This window comes from Pongo pygmaeus, chromosome 16 (assembly GCF_028885625.2).
Source record: "Pongo pygmaeus isolate AG05252 chromosome 16, NHGRI_mPonPyg2-v2.0_pri, whole genome shotgun sequence".
Taxonomy (NCBI): domain Eukaryota; kingdom Metazoa; phylum Chordata; class Mammalia; order Primates; family Hominidae; genus Pongo; species Pongo pygmaeus.
In genome coordinates, this window is record NC_072389.2 from 12,393,439 (window position 1) to 12,414,109 (window position 20,671).

The window sequence follows — 20,671 nt, forward strand, 5'->3', positions numbered from 1 at the left end:
CTGCACTCCACTACATTCCATTCCATTCCAATCCATTCCAATCATTTCCATTCCATTCCATTCCATTACAGTCCATTCCACTCCACTCCACTCCAATCCATTTCATTCCATTCCATTCCATTGCATTCCATTGCTTTCAACTCCAATCCATTCCATTCCACACCACTCCATTCCACACCACTCCACTACCCTCCTCTCCTCTCCATTCCATTCCATTCTACTCCATTCCATTCCATTCCTTTCTTTCCACAGGGTCTCACTCTGTCGCCAAACCTGGAGTACATTGGCACAATCTTGGCTCACATTTCTTTTCACCATTCCATTGAATTGCATTCCATCGCATTCTATTCCATACTATTTCACTCCACTCCACTGCACTCTACTCCATTCCGTTCCACTCCATCCCATTCCATTCGACTCCATTCCAAACCACGCCACTGCCCTCCACTCCACTCCACTCCATTCCATTCCATTTCACTCCATTGCTTTCCACTCCTCTCCTTCGACAGTGTATCACTGTGTTACACAGGCTGGAGTGCAGTGGCATTATCTCAACTCACATTACATGTCACTTTCCATTGCATTGCATTCAATTACTTTGCTTTACATTGTATACCACTCCACTCTTTTTCACTCCACTCCACTCCACTACATTCCATTACATCCCATTCCATTCCTCTCCATTCCTCTCCAATCCACTTCACTCCATTCCACTCCAATCCACTCCAATTCAATCGATTCCATTACATTCCACTGCACTCCATTCCATTCCTTTCTTTTGAGAGTTTCTCAGTCTGTCAATCAGCCTGAAGAACAGTGGAACAATCTCAGCCTCCATTACATTACATTCCATCCATCTCCACTCCACTCCACTCCACTCCATTGCACGCCACTCCACTACCATGCATTCCACTCCAAACGACTCCTTTCCACTCCATTTCTTTCCACTCCTTTCCACTCCACCTCTTTCAATTCCATTCCACTCCACTCCACTTACTCCACTCCATTCCATTCCAATCAATTCCATTCCATTCCATTCCACTCCACTACACTCCATTCCATTCCACTCCATTCCACTACACTACACTGCATTCCATTCCACTCCATTCCACTACATTCCTCTTAACTCCACTTCATTACAGTCCACTCCACTAAATTCCATTTCATTCCATTCCATTTCATTCCATTCCACCCCATTCCATTCCATTCCACTCCATTGTAGTCCATTCAACTCCATTCCACTCTACTCCACTCCAATCAATTCCACTCCACTCCACTCCATTATATTCCCCTCAATTCAACAACATCCAATTCCATTTCACTCCATAACTTTTCATTCCATTCCACTCCATTCCAGTTCCATTCCACTCCACTCCACTCCATTCCACTCCATTCCACTCCACTCCACTCCACTTCATTCCATTCCATTCCATTCCACTCCACACCATTTCACTGCACTCCTCTCTACTCCATTCCATTCCAATACATTCCACTCCACTCCATTCCATTCCACTCCGCTTCACTCCACTCCACTCCATTTCATTCCACTCCATTCCATTTATATTCGTTCCACTCCATTCCACTCCATTCCACTACAATCCATTCCATTCCACTCCATTCCAGTTCATTCCACCACACTCCAATGCATTCCATTCCATTCCATTCCATTGCATTCCATTCCATTCCATTCCATTCCACTCCATTCCACTCCATTCTACTCCAGTCCACTCTAATCCCCTCCATTCCACTCCATTGCATTCCACTCCATAATATTCCATTCCACTCCACTCCATTCCACTCCATTCCATTCCATTCCCCTCCATTCCAATTCATTCCACTCTATTCCTCTCCACTCCACTGCAATACACTCCCCTCCCCTCCCCTCCAATCTATTCCATACCATTCCATTGCTTTCAACTCCAATCAATTCCATTCCACACCACTACATTCCACAACACTCCACTCTACTCCACTCCATTCCATTCTATTCCACTCCATTCAATTGCATTTCTTTCTTTCCACAGGATCTCACTATGGAACAAAAGGTGGAGTGCAGTGGTACAATCTCAGCTCACGTTTCTTTTCACCATCCCATTGCATTCCATTCCATTCCATTCCATTCAACACTATTTCACTCCACTCCTCTGCACTGCACTCCATTCCTTTCCACTCCATCCCATTCCATTTGACGCCATTCCAATCCATTCTACTGCACTCCACTCCACTCGACTCCATTCCATTCAATTCCATTCCATTCCATTCCATTCCGTTCCGTTCCGTTCCTTTCCGTTCCATTCCATTCCATTCCATTTCACTCCATTGCATTCCATTCCTTTCCTTCGATAGGATATCACTGTGTAACCCATTCTGGAGTGCAGTGGCACAATGTCAGCTCACATTGCATGTCACTTTCCATTGCATTGAATTCTATTCAGTTGTATTCCTTGGCATTCCATCCCATTCAATTCCATTTCATTAAATTCCATTCAATTGCAATCCACTCTTTTCTACTCCAATCCACTCTACTCCATTCCGTTACATCAGATTCCATTCCACTCCATTCCACTCCTTTCCTCTGCACTGCACTCCACTCCATTCCACTCCAACCCATTCCATTCTGCTCCATTCCACTATACTAAACTCCACCCCACTTCCCTCCACTTCATTCCATTCCATTACATCCCATTCCATTCCTCTCCATACCACTTCACTCCACTTCACTCCACTGCACTGTTGTCCACTCCAAACCATTCCATTCCGTTACATTGCGTTCCAAACCTTTCTTTCTAGAGTATCTCACTCTACCACTCAGCCTGGAATGCAGAGGCACAATCTCAACTTGCACTACATTCCATTAAATCCCACTGGACTCCAATCCACTCCACTCCACTCCACTCCATTCCACTCCATTACACTCCACTCCATTCCATTCATTTCCATTTCACTTCACTCCATTCCCTTCCATTCATCTCCACTGCACTGCACTCCAGTCTATTACATTACATTACAATCCTTTCCATTATATTCCTGTCCAATTCATTCCATTCCACTCCACTCCACTGCTTTCCAATCCACTCCATTCTAATCCATTCCTCTTCACTCCACTCCAATCCACTCCACTCCACATCTTCCATTCCATTCCATTCCATTCCAGTCCACTCCTTTCCACTCCACTCCATTCCATTCCATGCCATTCCACTCCCTTCCTTGCCACTTCATTCTACTCCATACCACTACATTTCAGTCCACTCCATTTAACTCCACTCCATTCCAATCTATTCCACTCCACTCCATTTCACTACATTCCATTGCATTCCACTCCACTCCACTCCATTCCATTCAACTCCACCGCCTTTCATTCCATTCATTTCCATTCCCTTCCACTCCATTCCATTCCATTCCACTCCCTTCCTCTCCACTCCACTCCATTGCACTTCACTCCACTCCATTTAACTAAATTCCACTCCACTATAATGCATTCCGTTACATTCCATTACATTAAACTCAATTCCGTTTCACTCCAGTCCTTTGCAGTCCACTCCACTAAATTCCACTCCACTCTACTGCATTCCATTCCATTCCATTCCATTAAACTCCATTCCATTCCACTCCACTCCTTTCCAGTCCACTCCACTTCATTCCACTACATTCCATTCCATTCCACTCCACTCCATTCTATTCTAATCCAATGCATTCCATTCCACTCCATTCCATTCCACTCCATTCGTCTCCACTCCTCTCCATTCCATTACACTCCACTCCCTTCCATTCCATTCCATTCCATTCTACTCCACTTCATTTCACTCCAGTCCATTCCACTCCACTCTACTGCATTGCACTACGTTCCATTCCATTAATCTCCATTCCATTTCACTCCAGTTCTTTCCAGTCCACTCCACTAAATTCCACTCCACTCTACTGCATTCCATTCCATTCCATTAAACTCCATTCCATTCTACTCCATTCCATTGCAGTCCACTCCACTCCATTCCACTCCACTCCATTCTACTCCACTCCACTCAACTCCATTTTATTCCATTCCATTCCACTCCACTCCTTTCCATTCCACTCCTTTCCTTTCCATTCCATTCCCGTCCACTAAACTCCACTTCACTCCACTCCATTCCACTCCATTCCTTTCCAGTCCATTCCACTCCACTCCATTCCCTTCCATCCAACTCCACTCCACTCCATTATATTCCACTCCATTCCACTCAACTCCATTACCTTCCCCTGAATTCTTTTCTATTGCATTAAACTCCTTTCCTTGCCACTCCATTCCACTCCATTCCATTCCATTCCACTCCTTTCCTTTCCATTCCATTCCAGTACAATAAACTCCACTCCACTCCACTACTTTCCACTCCATTCCATTCCACTCCATTCCTCTCCACTCCATTCCATTCCATTCGACTCCACTCCACTCCACTCCATTCCATCCCAGTCCATTCCTCTCTACTCCATTCCCTTCCACTGATTTCCTTTCCATTTCATTCCACTCCATTACATTCCTTTCCACTCCACACCACTACATTCCATTCCACTCAATTCCACTCCATTCCACTTCACTCCACTCCTATCTACTCCAATCCACTCCACTCCATTCCACTCCACTCCACTCCATTCTACTCCATTCCAGTCTAATCCACTCCAGTCCTCTCCATTCCATTGCAGTCCACTACACGGAATTCCACTGCACTCTACTCCTTTCCATTACATTACATTCCACTTAAATCCATTCCATTCCACTCCACTCCACTCCATTCCACTCCACTATACTGCATTTCATTACATTAAATTCCATTAAACTCAATTCCATTCCACTCTTTTCCTTTCCATTCCTCTCCACTAAATTCCACTCCACTCTACTGCATTCCATTCCATTCCATTCCAAACTCCATTACATTCCACTCCACTCCATTCCACTCCACTCCATTCTACTCCACTCCACTCAACTCCATTTTATTCCATTCCATTCCACTCCACTCCTTTCCATTCCACTCCTTTCCTTTCCATTCCATTCCCGTCCACTAAACTCCACTTCACTCCACTCCATTCCACTCCATTCCATTCCACTCCATTCCCTTACACTCCATTCCATTCCTTTCAACTCCACTCCACTCCACTCCATTCCATCCCAGTCCTTTCCACTCTACTCCTTTCACTTCCACTGAATGCCTTTGCATTCCATTTCACTTCATTCCATTTCTTTCCACTCCACACCACTAATTTCTTTTCAACTCCACTCCACTCCATTCCACTGCACTCCAATCCACTCCAATCCACTCCACTCCGTTCCACTCCTTTCCACTCCATTCTACTCCACTCCTGTCTAATCCACTCCACTCCTCTCCATTCCGTTGCAGTCCACTGCACGCAATTCCACTGCTATCCCCTGCACGCAATTACACTGCACTCTACTCCTTTCCATTATTTTAGATTTCATTATAATCCATTCCATTCCACTCCACTCCGTTCCAGTACACTCCACTCGTTTCCATTCCGTTTGATTCCATTCCACTCCACTCCCTTCCATTCCACTACTCTCCACGCCATTCCACTCCACTCCATTTCAAGCCATCATATTCCACTCCACTCCATTCAAATCCACTCCACTGCATTCCATTCAATAACATTCCATCAACTCCTCTCCACTCCACTCAATTCCACTCCATTCCATTCCAATACATTCCACTGCAATCCTTTCCATTCCACTCAACTCCACTCCACTCCGTTTCATTCCACTCTACTCCATTCCAATCTATTCCACTCAATTCCACTCCAAACCATTCCTCTGCATTCCACTCTATTGCACTCCACTCCATTCCATTCCACTCCACTCCTCTCCACTCCATCCCTTTCCATTCCATTCCATTCCATTCCACTCCTTTCCACTTCAGTCCACTCCATTCCACTCCAGTACACTCCGTTCCATGCCATTCCTTTCCATTCCATTCCACTCCATTCCATTCCATTCCACTCCGTTCCAGTCCATTCCACTCCAATCCATTCCATTCTATTCCATCCCATTAAATTCCATTTCACTACATTCCAGTCCCTTTCACTTCATTCCACTGTACTCCACTCCATTCTACTCCATTCCACTCCATTTCATTATATTCCGTTCCATTACATTCCACTCCGTTAAATTCCATTCCATTTCCCTCCACAACAATCCACTCCATTCCATTCCACTCCATTCCACCCTACTCCATTCCATTCCACTCCACTCCAGTTGACTCCAATAGACAAATTCCGTTCTACTCCATTCCTTTATTCTGCATTCCACCCCACTACACTCCGTTTTGCTCCAATCCATTCCATTCCTTTCCATTTCATTCCAGTCTACTCCAATCCACTACACCACATTCCTTTCTACCGTAATCCACTAAACTCCATTCTACTCCACTACGTTCCACACCACTCCATTCCATTCCATTCCATTCCATTAGACCCCATTCCTTTTCATTCCACTCTACTCCATTCTTCTCCCCTCTATTCCATTCCACTCCATTCCACTCCACCCACTACATACAACTCCACTCCCCTCCATTTCATGCCATTCCATTCCATTCCACTCAATTCCGTTTCATTCCACTCCGTTCCAGTGCATTCCACTCCACTCCACTCCGTTCCAGTGCATTCCACTCCACTCCACTCCATTCCACTGCACTCCACTCCACTCTACTCTTTTCCACTGCATTCCATTCCACTGCATTCCACTCCACTCTTTTCTTTTGCTTTCCACTCTACTCCATTCCATTCCACTCTACACCATTCCATGCCATTCCATTCCACTCTTCTCCATTCCACTCCACTCCAATCCAATACACTCCATCCTATTCCAATCCATTCCATGTCACTCCATTAAATTTCCCTCCACTCTACTCCACTCGATTTAATTGCACTTCACTCACGTCCACTCAACTCCAATCCATTGCACTCTACTCCATTCCATTCCACTCTACTCCATTCCATTCCATTCCACTCAATTCCATGCCATTCCATTCCACTACATTCCATTCCATTCCATTCCACTCCATTCCGTTCTATTCCACTCCATTTAGCTCCACTGAGCTCCATTCCACTCCACTACACTCCATTCCATTCCATTCTAGTCCATTCAATTCCATTCCACTCCATTCCACTCCATTCCATTCCAATCCATTCCTCTCCATTCCACTCCACTACACTGCACTTCACTCCACTCCACTCCATTCCATTCCATTCTTCTCCTTTCCACTGCAATCCACTCCAATCCACTCCACTCCTTTCCACGTCATTCCATTCCATTCCATTCCACTCCATTGCATTCCATGCCACTCCAATCCAGTCCATTCCACTCCACTCCATACCATTCCATTCTATTCCTTTCCATTAAATTCCATTCCAGCACATTCCAGACCCTTCCACTCATTCCACTGTACTCCAAGCCATTCTATTCCATTCCACTCCATTTCACTCTATTCCATTCTACTACATTCCATTCCATTCCATTCCGTTACCCTTCCCAACACTCCACTCCATTCCATTCAACTCCATTCCACTCTACTCCATTCCATTCCATACTATTCCATTCCAATACAATCCACTCCACTCCACTCCATTCCACTCCAGTCCACTCCTCTCCTTTCCACTAAATTCCACTCCACTCCATTCCATTCCATTTCACTCAACTCCATTCCATTACAATCCACTCCCCTAATGCCAATCCACTCCACTCCATTCCATTTCATTCAATTCCATTCCATTCCATTCTTCTCCATTCCAATCCCTTCAAATCCCTTCCAGTCCACTACACTCCATTCCAATCCTCTCCTCTCCATACAGCTCCACTCCACTCCATTCCAATTCAGTCCACTCCATTCCACTGCACTCCAATCCATTCCACTACATTCCCCTCCATTCCACTCAATTCCATTCTTCTACATTCCACTCCATTGCATTACACTCCACACCATTCCACTCCATTCTATACCACTCCATTATACTGTACTCCATTCCATTCTAATCCACTGCAATCCACTCCACTCCACTCCATTTCCATTCCTCTCCATTCCACTCCATTCTACTCCATTCCACTTATCTCCACTCCATACAACTCCATTCCACTCCATTCCGTTTCAATGCATTCCATTAGATTCCACTCCATTCCATTCGATTCCACTCTACCCCATTCCACTCCTGTCCATTAGACTCCAGTCCTTTGCATTTCAATCCATTCAACTCCATTCTACTCTACTCCATTCCGTTCCACTCCACTCCACTCCATTCCATTCCATTGCACTCCCTCCATATCATTTCACTCCACTCTAATCCACTCCTCTTCTCTCCATTCCACTCCATTTCATTCCTTTCCGTTCCATTATATTCCACTCCATTCCAGTCCACTCCATTCCATTCCACCCCACTGCATTCCACTCCACTCCCCTCAACTCCATTCCATTCCACTCCCTTCATCTCCACTACATTCCATTTCAATCTACTCCACTCCATTCCTTTCCACTCTATGCGATTCCATGCCATTCCAATCCCCTCCACTCTTTCTACTCCACTCTATTCCCCTCTTCTTCATTCTATTCCAATCCATTCCATGACATTCCACTAAAGTCCATTCTACTCCACTCCATTTCATCCACTTCACTTCAGTCCACTCCATCCACTCCATTCCACTTCATTCCATTCCATTACACTGCATTCCATTCGACTCCAATCCACTCCATTAGAATCCATTCCATTCTATTCCACTACACTCCACTCAATTCCATTCCACTCCATTCCAGTCCACTCCATTCCGTTCCATTCTACACCACTCCACTCAACTCAATTCTATTCCATTCCGCTTCAACGCATTCCACTCCATTCTACTCCACTCCCTCCATTGTACTCCAGTCCATTCCTTTCCATTCTGTTCACTTCCATTCCATTCCAGTCCACTCCACTCCACTCCATTCCACTGCAATCCACTCCTCTCCACTCCACGCCATTCCAGTCCTCTTCATTCCGTTACATTCTATTCCACTCCAATGCATTCCACTCCATTCTACTCCACTCCTGTCCATTGTATTCCACTCCATTCCTTTCCATTCTGTTCACTTCCGTTCCATTCCAGTCCACTCCACTCCACTCCATTCCACTGCACTCCACTCCTCTCCAGTCCACGCCATTCCACTCCTCTTCATTCCATTCCATTCCATTCCACTCCACTCCTTTCCATTGCTCTACACCCCACTCCATCCTACTCCAGTCTACTCCATTCCATTCCAGTCAGCTACGCTACATTCCACTGCTCTCCACTACACTCCACTACACTCCACTCCATTCCATGCCATTGCATTCCACTCCACTGCATTCCATTCCATTCTCCTGCATACCATTCCACTCCATTCCACTTCGGTCCACTACACTCAGCTACACTCCACTCCATTCCACTCCATTCCATTTGACTCCACTCCACTCCACTCAATTCTAGTTCATGCAATTCCATTCCATTCCACTCCATGCCTTTCTATTCCATTTTAATCTACTCCTTTCCACTCCAGTCCACTCCATTCCACTCCAATACACTCCATTCCATGCCATTACATTCCATTCTAATTCATCCCATTCCATTCCACTCAATTCCACGCCATTCAGTTTCACTCCATTCCACTAAATTCCAATCCATTCCATTGCACTCCACACCACTCCACTGCAATCCATTCCACTCCATTCGACTCTACTCCATTCCATTCCACTCCATTCCACTCCACTCCATTTCATTCCACTCCATTTCACTCCACTCCATTCCACTCCATTCTACTGCATTCCAGTATACTCAACTCCACTCAACTCCATTCCTCTCTATTTCACTGCACTCCAATAAACTCCATTCCATTCCACTCCACTTCATTCCATTCCACTCCACTTCATTCCATTCCACTCCACTTCATTCCATTCAACTCTACTCCATTCCAGTCCACTCCACTCCATTCCAGTCCATTGTGTTCCATTCCACTCTACTCCATTCCACTCCACTCCACTCCATTCCAGTCCATTGTGTTCCATTCCACTCTACTCCATTCCACTCTACTCCATTCCACTCCATTCCAGTCCTTTCCATTCCACTCATTCCATTCGATTCCATTCCATTACATTCCATTCCACTCCATTCCATTCCACTCCACTCCACTGCATTCCACTCGATTACCCCCCATTCCACTCCATTCCACTCCACTCCATTCCACTCCTCTGCATTCCATTCCATTACACTACATTCCACTCCACCCTATTGCATTCCACTACATTCAGTTCTACTCGATTACATTCCACTGCAATCCACTCCACTCCAATTCACTACATTCCAATTCACTCCATTAAATTCCTCTCCATTAAAATGCACTCCTCTCCATTCCACTCTGCTCCATTCCATTCCATTCCATTCCATTTCATTCCATTCCCCTCCACTCCATTCTCTTCCATTCCACTCCATTCCATTCCACTCCATTCGTCTCCATTCAACTCAATTCCATTTCATTCCATTCCACTCCACTCCATTCCATTCCACTCCACTCCACTCCACCACTAAATTCCATTCCGTTCCATTGCGTACCACTCAATTCGACTCCACTTTGCTCAATTCTACTCCACTCCATTCCATTCCATTCCTCTTCACTCCACTGAACTCCATTCCATCATATTCCATTCCACTCCCCTCCGTTCCATTACACTCCATTCTTGTCCATTCTATTCCAGTCCATTCCATTCTATTCCACTCCACATCATTCCATGCCACTCCACTCCACTGCACTCCATTCCAATGCACTCGACCTCAATTCACTCCACTCCACTCCACTCTATTCCATTCCACTCTACTCCATTTCATTCCAATACTTTCCACTCCACTCCATTCCACTCCATTCAACTATATTCCTGTCTAATCCACTCCACTCAACTCCATTCCTTTCTATTTCACTGCCCTCCACTCCACTCCATTCCATTCCACTCCACTCCATTCCATTCCACTCCACTCCATTCCATTACACTCCACTCCATTAGATTCCATTCCACTCCATTCCACTCAATTCCACTCCATTCCCCTCCATTCAACTCCACTCCACTCTACTCCATTCCATTCCATTCCATTCCACTCCTTTCCACTCCAATCACCCCAATTCCACCACACTCCACTCTATTCCATTATGTTCCACACCAATCCACCCCATTCCACTCCATTCCAGAACATTCCACTCAACTACACTCCATTCCATTGCATTCCATTACATTACATTCCACTCAATTCCAGTACATTCCACTCTGTTTCACTGCACTCCTATTCTTTCCACTCGATTCCCCTTCATTTCACTCCATGCCGTTCCACTGCATTCCATTCCATTATATTCTGTTGCATAACACTCCACACCACTCCACACCATTCCAATCCGTTCCGTTCCACTCTAGCACATTCCACTCCACTCCCCTACTGTCCACTCCACTCCATTCCATACCATTCAACTCCATTCCATTCCACTCCATTACAATCCACTCCACTCCATTCCACTCCACTCCATTCCATTCCATTCCACTCTATTCCATTTCGCTCCATTCCACTCCACTCCACTCCACTCCACCCCAATCACCTCCACTCCATTCCACTCCACTGCATTCCATTCCACTCTACTCCATTTCATTCCACTACACTCCACACCACTCCATTCCATTCCACCCCTATCACCTCCACTCCATTCCACTCCACTGTATTGCACTCCAATCCATTCCATTGCATTACTTTCAACTCCACTCCACTCCATTCCACTCTTCCCCACTTCATTCTATTCCATTACATTCTACTCCATTCCATACCATTCCTCTCAACTCCATTCCAATCCACTCCTTTCCATTCCACTCCTTTCCATTCCATGCCATTCCATTCCATTCCATTCCACTCCTTTCCTATCCCCTCTAGTCCATTCCATGACCTTACATTCCATTCCACTCCATTCCATTCCATTCCACCGCATTCCACTACATTCCACTTCATTTCATTGCATTCCATTCCACTCTATTCCCTTCCATTGCATTCCATTCCAATCCATTCCTGTCCATTCCATTCCACTCCACTACTTTCCACTCCATTCCATTCCAATCCATTCCTGTCCATTCCATTCCACTCCACTACTTTCCACTCCATTCCCCTCCATTCCACTCAATTTCATTCCACTCCATTCCACTCCACTCCAATCCATTGCATTACTCTACATTGCACTCCATCCCATTACATTCCACTCCATTCAACTCTACTTCATTTCATTCCACTGCACTACACTCCACTTCCCTCCACCCCATTCCATTTCACTCTATTCCATTCCTCTTCATTCTCTCCACTCCAATCCTTTCCACTCCCCTCCATTCCATTCCATTCTATTCAATTCCATTAAATTCCATTCCATTGCATTCCATTCCATTCCACTCTATTCCATTCCACTCCACTCCATTCCACTCCACTCCCTTTCACTCCACTACTTTCCATTCCACTCCATTCCATTACATTCCACTCCTTTCCACTCCACTACACTCCATTCCACTCCATTCCATTCCCTTCCACTGCATTCCAATCCACTCTATTCCATTCCATTCCATTCCATTCCACTCAACTCTATTCCATTCCATTTCATTTCACTGCACTCCACTCCACTTCACTCCATTCCACTACATTCCATTCCAATCCAATTGACTCATCTCTATTCCATTCCACTCCACTCCACTCCGTTCAACTCAACTCCTTTTTATTGCACTGCACTCCACTCCACACCATTCCAATCCATTCCATTCCACTCCAATCCTATCCAGTACATTCCATTCCATTCCACTTCATTCCATTACTTTACCCTCTACACCATTCCATGTCATTCCATTGCACTCCACTGCATTCCACTCCAGTCCATGCCACTCCTCTCCATTCTATACCAATGCATTCCATAAAACGCCACTAAATTCCACTCTATTCCACTCCATTTCATTACACTTCACTTCAATCCACTTTTCTCCAAACTCTTCCACTCCACTCCATTCCATTCTACTCCTTTCCATTCGACTCCAATCCACTCCATTCCAGTGCATACCACTCCATTCCACTCCACTCAGCTCAATTCCATTGCACTCCATTCCAGTCCACTCCATTCCATTCCTTTCTACTACGCTCCACTCCACTCCATTCCACGCCCTTCCTTTCCGCTCCATTCTAACCCACTCCATGCCTTTCCTTTCAGTTCAATTCCACTGAATTCCAATCCACTCCACTCCACTCCACTCCATTCCACTGCACTCCACAAAATCCACTCCACAGCACTCCACTCCACGCCATTCCTTTCCAATCCATTGCATTTCATTCCATTCTATTCCACTACAATGAATTCCATTGCATTCCAGTCCACTCCATTCTATTGCACTCCACTCCAATGTATTTCAGTCAACTATGCTCCATTCCATTGCACTCCACTCCACTCCACTTCACTCCAATCCATGCCATTGCATTCCACTCCACTCTGTTCCATTCCATTGTACTGCATACCATTCCTTTCCAATCCACGCCACTCCACTCCACTCCACTTAATTCCACTCCATTCCTTTCCACTCCACTCCATTCTATTTCATTCCCCACCATTCCAATCCATTCCACTCCATTGCACTCCATTCCACTGCACTCCACTCAATTCCAGTCCATTTCACTCCATTCCATTCCACTCCACTCCATCCCATGTAATTTCATTCCATTTCTTTCTATTCCATTCCACTCATTTCCTACCCAATCTAATCTTCCATTCCAATCCACTCCATTCCATGCCATTCCATTCCATTTTACTCCATTCCATTCCATTCAACTGCCTTCCATTCCATTCCATTCCACACCACTCTAGTCCACTGCACTACACTACACTCAATTCCACTCCATTCCATTACGTTCCATTCCACTCCGCTCCATTCCATTCCTTTCCACTCTGTTCCGCTCCATTCCACTCCATTCCACTCCACCCCAATCCACTCAATTCCAGTCTATTCCATTCCATTCCACTCCACTCCATTCCATTCCATTACATTACATTTCACTCCACTCCATTCCAATCGAATTGACTCCACTTCAACCCCTTCAACTCCATTCCATTCCTCTCAACTCCATTCCATTCCAATCAACTCCATTCCATTCCATTCCACAGCACTCCACTCCACTCCTTTCCACTCCACTCCATTCCACTCCACTCATTTCCACTCCCCTTCATTCTATTCCAATCCATTCCATGACACTCCACTAAACTAAACTCCACTCCACTCCACTCCATTTCACTCCAATTCCCTCCAATCCAATCCACTATGCTACATTCCACTCCACTACATTCCATTCCACTCCATTCCATTCAACTCCACCCCTCTTCATTCTATTCCCTTCCACTCCATTCCACTCCATTCTACTAAATTCTATTCAATTCCACTGCATTCCAGTCCTTTCCACTCCATTCCACTCCCCTCCATTCCACTCCATTCCACTCCATTCCATTCCACTGCATTCCATTCTACTCCATTCCATTCCATCAAACTGCACTCCGCTCCACTCCACTCCATTCCATTCCACTCTACTCCAATCCTTTCCACTCCGTGGCACTGCATTGCACGCCACTCCATTCCATTCTGCTCCTTTGCATTCCACTCCACTCTATCCCACTCCAGTCCATTCTAATCCTCTCCATTCCATTCCATTCCATTCCATTCCATTCCCTTCCATTCCATTCCATTCCATTTCAGTTCAGTCCACTCGACTCCTCTCCATTCCATTGCACTGCACTCAACACCACTTCCCTCCATTCCATTCCTATCCACACCATTCCACTCCACTTCTTTCCACTCCATTCTACTCCTCTACACTCCATTCCATCTCATTACATTCCATTGTTTTCCATTCCATTCAACTCCACTACACCCCCCTTCCACTCCACTCCCTTCCAAGTCATTGCATTCCACTCAACTCCATTCCATTCCATTCCACTGAATTCCATTCCATTCCAATCCACTCCTCTCCACTCCACTCTATTCCACTCAATTCCACTCCATTACATACCACCAACTCCATTTCATTCCATATCACTGCATTCCACTCCTTTCAAATCCACTCCACTCAATTACTTTCCATTCCATTCCACTCCATTCCATTCCATTTGATTCCACTCCATTCCAGTCTATTCCACTTCATTCCACTGTACTCTACTCCATTCCATTCCATTACATTACACTGCACACCGCTCCACTCCACTCCATTTCAGTCCATTCCATTCCATTCAATTACACTGCACACCACTCCACTCCATTCCATTACTCTCCATTCCACTCTTCTCCATTTCACGCCTCTCCACTCTACTCCACTCCATTCCATTCAATTCCACTCCATTCCATTCCTCTCTATTCCACTCCACTCCACTGCATTCCACTCCACTCCATTCCATTCCTTTTCACACAAATCTACTACCCTCCACTCCACTCCACTGCATTCCACTCCACTCCATTCCATTCCTTTTCACACCAATCAACTACCCTCCACTCCACTCCACTCCATTTCATTCCTCCCCCTCCACTGCACTCCATTCCACTACAACACATTCCACTCCATTCCATTCCATTTCATTCCATTCCACTCCACACCACTCCATTCCTGTCCACTCCACTCCATTCCATTCCATTCCACTCCACTCCACTCCATTCCGTTCTATTTCTCTGAACTCAACTCCTCTCCATTCCATTCCAATCCATTCCACTCCACACCACTCCATTCCATTCCACTCTATTCCATTCCTCTCATTTCCACTCCACTCCTTTCCACTCCACTTCAATCCATTTCATTCCATTCCACTCCACTCCACTCCTCTCCAATCCACTCCATTCCAATCCATTCGACTCTACTCCATTCCTCTCCACTCCATTCCAGTCCATTCCATTCCATTCCAATCCATTTGACTCTACTCCATTCCTCTCCACTCCATTCCAGTCCATTCCATTCCATTCCATTCCATTCCATTCCTTTCAACTCCATTCCACTCCACTCCACTCCATTAAATTCCACTCCACTCCATTCCATTCCATAGCATTCCACTCCACTCCGTTCCACTCCATTCCACTACACTCTACTCTATTCCAAAACATTCCATTCCATTACACTCCTTTTTCTTCCATTCCACTAAATTCCATTACAATACATTCCATTCCTCTCTACTGCACTCCATCAATTCTACACTACTCCATTTCATTCCACTCCACGTCTTTCCACTCCGTTGCATCCCAGTGCTCTTCACTCTTCTCCACTCCACTTCACAACATTCCACTCCGTTCTGTTGCACTCCATTCAACTTCACTCCATTCCATTCCATTCCAATCCACTCTACTCCACTTCATTCCTTTGCACTCCATTCCATTCCACTCCATTCCATTACACACCATGCCTTTCCATTCCATTCCACTCCATTCCAATCTATTCTACTGAACTCCACTATATTCCTTTCCACTCCACTCCACTTTATCCCAGTCCTCTGCACTCCACTCCACTGCAATCCACTACATTCCATTCCACTCTACTCCATTCCATTCCATTCCAATCCATTCCAATCCATTGCACTATACTCCATTCCATTCCGTTTCATTCCACTCCATTCCTCTTCACTCCATTCCACTCTATTACACTCCATTCCAGTCCATTCCAGTCCATTGCAATAAATCACACTCATATTACTTCTAATCTATTGCAATCCACTCCTTTTCATTCCAATCCATTCCAACCCATTCCATTCCATTCCACTCCACTCCAATCCACTCCACTCCATTTAATACCACTTCATTCCATTCCACTCCATTAAACTCCATTCCAGTACACTCCATTTCATTCCATTCCCCTCCACTCCTCTCCATTTCACTCCACCCCATTCCACTCCACTCTATTCCATTCAACTCTTTTCCACCGCACTCCACTCCATTCCATTCCATTCCACTCCCTTCCACTCCACTCCGCTCCATTACATTACATTAAAATCCACTCAATTCCGTTACACTCCACTCCACTCCATTTCAATAAACTCCACTCTTCTACACTACACTCTATTCCATTCCACTCCACTCCATTCCATTCCAATCATCTCCTTTCCACTCCATTCCATTCCACTGAACTCCACTCCACTACACTCCACACCATTCCACTCCATTCCATTCTACTCCATTCCACTCCACTCCATTCCATACCATTCCACTCCACGCCACTCCACTCTATTGCATTGGGCTCCATTCCAATACACTCCATTGCATTCCACTCCAATTCTTTCCTTTCCATTCCATTCTTTTCCATTCCATTCCATCCCATTCCACTCCACGCCACTCCATTCCACTCCACTCCAATATATTCCACTCCTCTCCAATCCACTCCATTCCACTCCATTCCATTCCACTCCTTTCCATTTCTCCCCATCCCACTCCTTTACATTCCATTCCAATTCATTCCATTCCACGACACTTCACCCAATTCCAATCCAGTCCATTCCTCTGCACTCTACTCCATTCCATTCCAGTCAATTTCACTTCACTCCATTCCCTTCCACTCCACTCCACACCACTCCAGTCCATTCGATTTCATTCCACTCCATTCCATTCCACTCCATTCAACTCCACTAAACTCCATTCCACTCCACTCCATTCAATTCCGTTCTATTCCACATCACACCACTTCCCTCCACTCCATTCCATTCCTTTCCATTCCACTCCACTCCTCTCTATTGCAGTCCACTCCATTACATTCCTCTCCATTAAATTCCTCCAGATTCCACTCCACTGCACTCCATTCCATTCCACTGCATTCCATGCCATTGAACTCTACTGAATTCCAATCCACTCCATTACACTATACTCCATTCCATTCCATTCCATTCAATTCTATTCCACACAATTCCACTCCACTCCACTCCACTCCGTTTCTTTCCATTCCATTTCACTCTACTCCATTCCACTTCACTCCACTCCATACAATTCCACTCCACTCCATTCCACTCTATTCAATTCCACTCCATTCCACTCCTTTCTTTTAACTCCACTCCATTTAAGAGCAGTCCAACTGACTGCACTGCGCTCCACTCCATTCCACTCCACTCCATTCCACTACATGCCACTACTCTCCATTCCATTTGATTCCACTCCACTCCACTACGTTCCACTTCACTACACTCAATTCTTTTCCATTACACTCCAGTCGACTCCATTCCACTCCATCCTATTCCATTGCATTCCATTTCATTCCATTCCACTCTACTGCACTGCATTTCATTACTTTCAACTCCCCTGCACTCCAGTCCACTCCATTCCACTCCACTCCATTCCACTTCATTCCATTAATTTCCATTACTTTCCATTATATTCCACTCCTCTTGTTACCTCTCCATTCCACACCGTGCAACTACACTCTACTCCATTCCATTCCATTCCATTCCATTCCATTCCATCCACTGCATTCATTTCATTCCACACAACTCCATTCCACTGCACTCCATTCCACTCTGTTCTTTCCATTCCATTCAATTCTGTTCCACTCCACTCCAGTCCATTCCACTCACCTCCACTCCTTTCCATTCCATTCCATTACACGCCACTCCATTCCACTCCACTCTACTTCATTCCACTCCTCTCTAAACCTTTCCATTATAGTCCGTTCCATTCCAGTCCATTCTTCCACTCCGATTCTTTCCAATCCAATCCACACCAAACCAACACACTCCATTCCACTCCATTCCAATCCATTCCATGTCACATTCCAATCCATTCCATTCCACACTCCATAAGACATTCCTTTCCATTAAACATTCCATTCCATTCCATTCCATATTCCATTCCACGTTGCATTCCGCATTCCATTCCAAGTTCAACTCCTCGTTGCATTCCACATTCCATTCCATTCCATTCCACATTCCATTCCACAATCCACTCCACAGTTCAATCCATTCCATTCCAAATTCCATTCCATTCCATTCCACATTCCATTCCACTTTCCATTCCACATTCCATTCCATTCCACATTCCATTCCACATTCCATTCCATTCCATTCCATTCCATTCCACATTCCATGCCATTCCATTCCACATTCCAGTCCACATTCCATTCTATTCCACATTCCATTCCATTCCATTCCCCAATCCATTCCACATACCATTCCATTCCATTCCCTAATCCATTCTATTCCATTCCACATTCCATTCCACATTCCATTCCATTCCATTCCACATTCCATTCCATTCCATACCACATTCAATTCAACATACCATTGCACATTCCGTCCATTTCATTCCACATTCCATTTCACATTCCATTCCATTCAAATCCATTCCAGTCCTTTCCACATTCCCTTCGACATTCCATTCCACAATCAATTCCATTCCATTCCACATTCCATTCCTCATTACATTATCTTCAACATTCCATTCCATTTCATTCGACATTCCATTCCACATTCCATTCAACATTCCATTAAACATTCCATTCCACCTTCCTTAATTTCCATTCCACATTCCACTCCATACCATTCACATTATATCCCACGTCGCATTCCATTTTATTCCACATTCCATTCCATTCCATTCCATTCCACATTCTATTCCATTCCATTAAATTCCATTCCAAATTTCATTCCATTCCATTCTACATTCCACTCCATTCCATTCGACGTTCCATTTCATTCCATTCCACATTCCATTCAATTCCATTCAACATTCCATTCCACATTCCCTTCCATTCCATTAAATATTCCGTTCCATTCCATCACACATTTCATTCCATTGAATTACACATTATATTCCATTCCTTTCCGCATTCCACTCCACTCCATTCCAAATTACATTACATTCCAATCCACATTCCACTCCTTTACATTTCATTTCACATTCCATTACACATTCCACTCTTTCCCATTCCACATTCCATTCAATTCCATTCCATATTCAGTTCCATTTCCACTTCAGTCCACATCCCATTACATTACAACCAATTCCATATTCCATTCCACACCATTCCACATTCCATTCCATTCCATGCCAACTTCCATTCCACATTCCACAACATTACATTACACATTCCATTCCACATTCCAATCCATTCCATTCCACATTCCATTTCATTCCATTCCACCTTCCATTCCATCCCATTCCACATTCCGTTCCCCATTACATTCCATTCCGCTCCACATTCCACTCCACATTCCATTCCATTCCACTCCACATTCCATTTCATTCCATTCCACATTTCATTCCATTCCATTCGGCATTTCATTCCATTCCATTCCACATTCCAATCCTTTCCACATTACATTCCAGTCCATTCCTTTCCACATTCCATTCCATTGCATTCCATTCCACATTCCATTCCACTCCATTCCATTCCACTTTCCATTCCATTACACATTCCAATCCATTCCACCCTCCATTCCATTCCACTCCATATTTCATTCCACTCCATATTTCATTCCACTCCATTCTATTCCATTCCACATTCCATTCCATTCCATTCCACATTCCAGTCCACATTCCATTCTATTCCACATTCCATTTCTTTCCATTCCCCAGTCCATTCAACATTCCATTCCACTCCATACTCCAATACATTCCATTCCACTCCACATTCCATTCC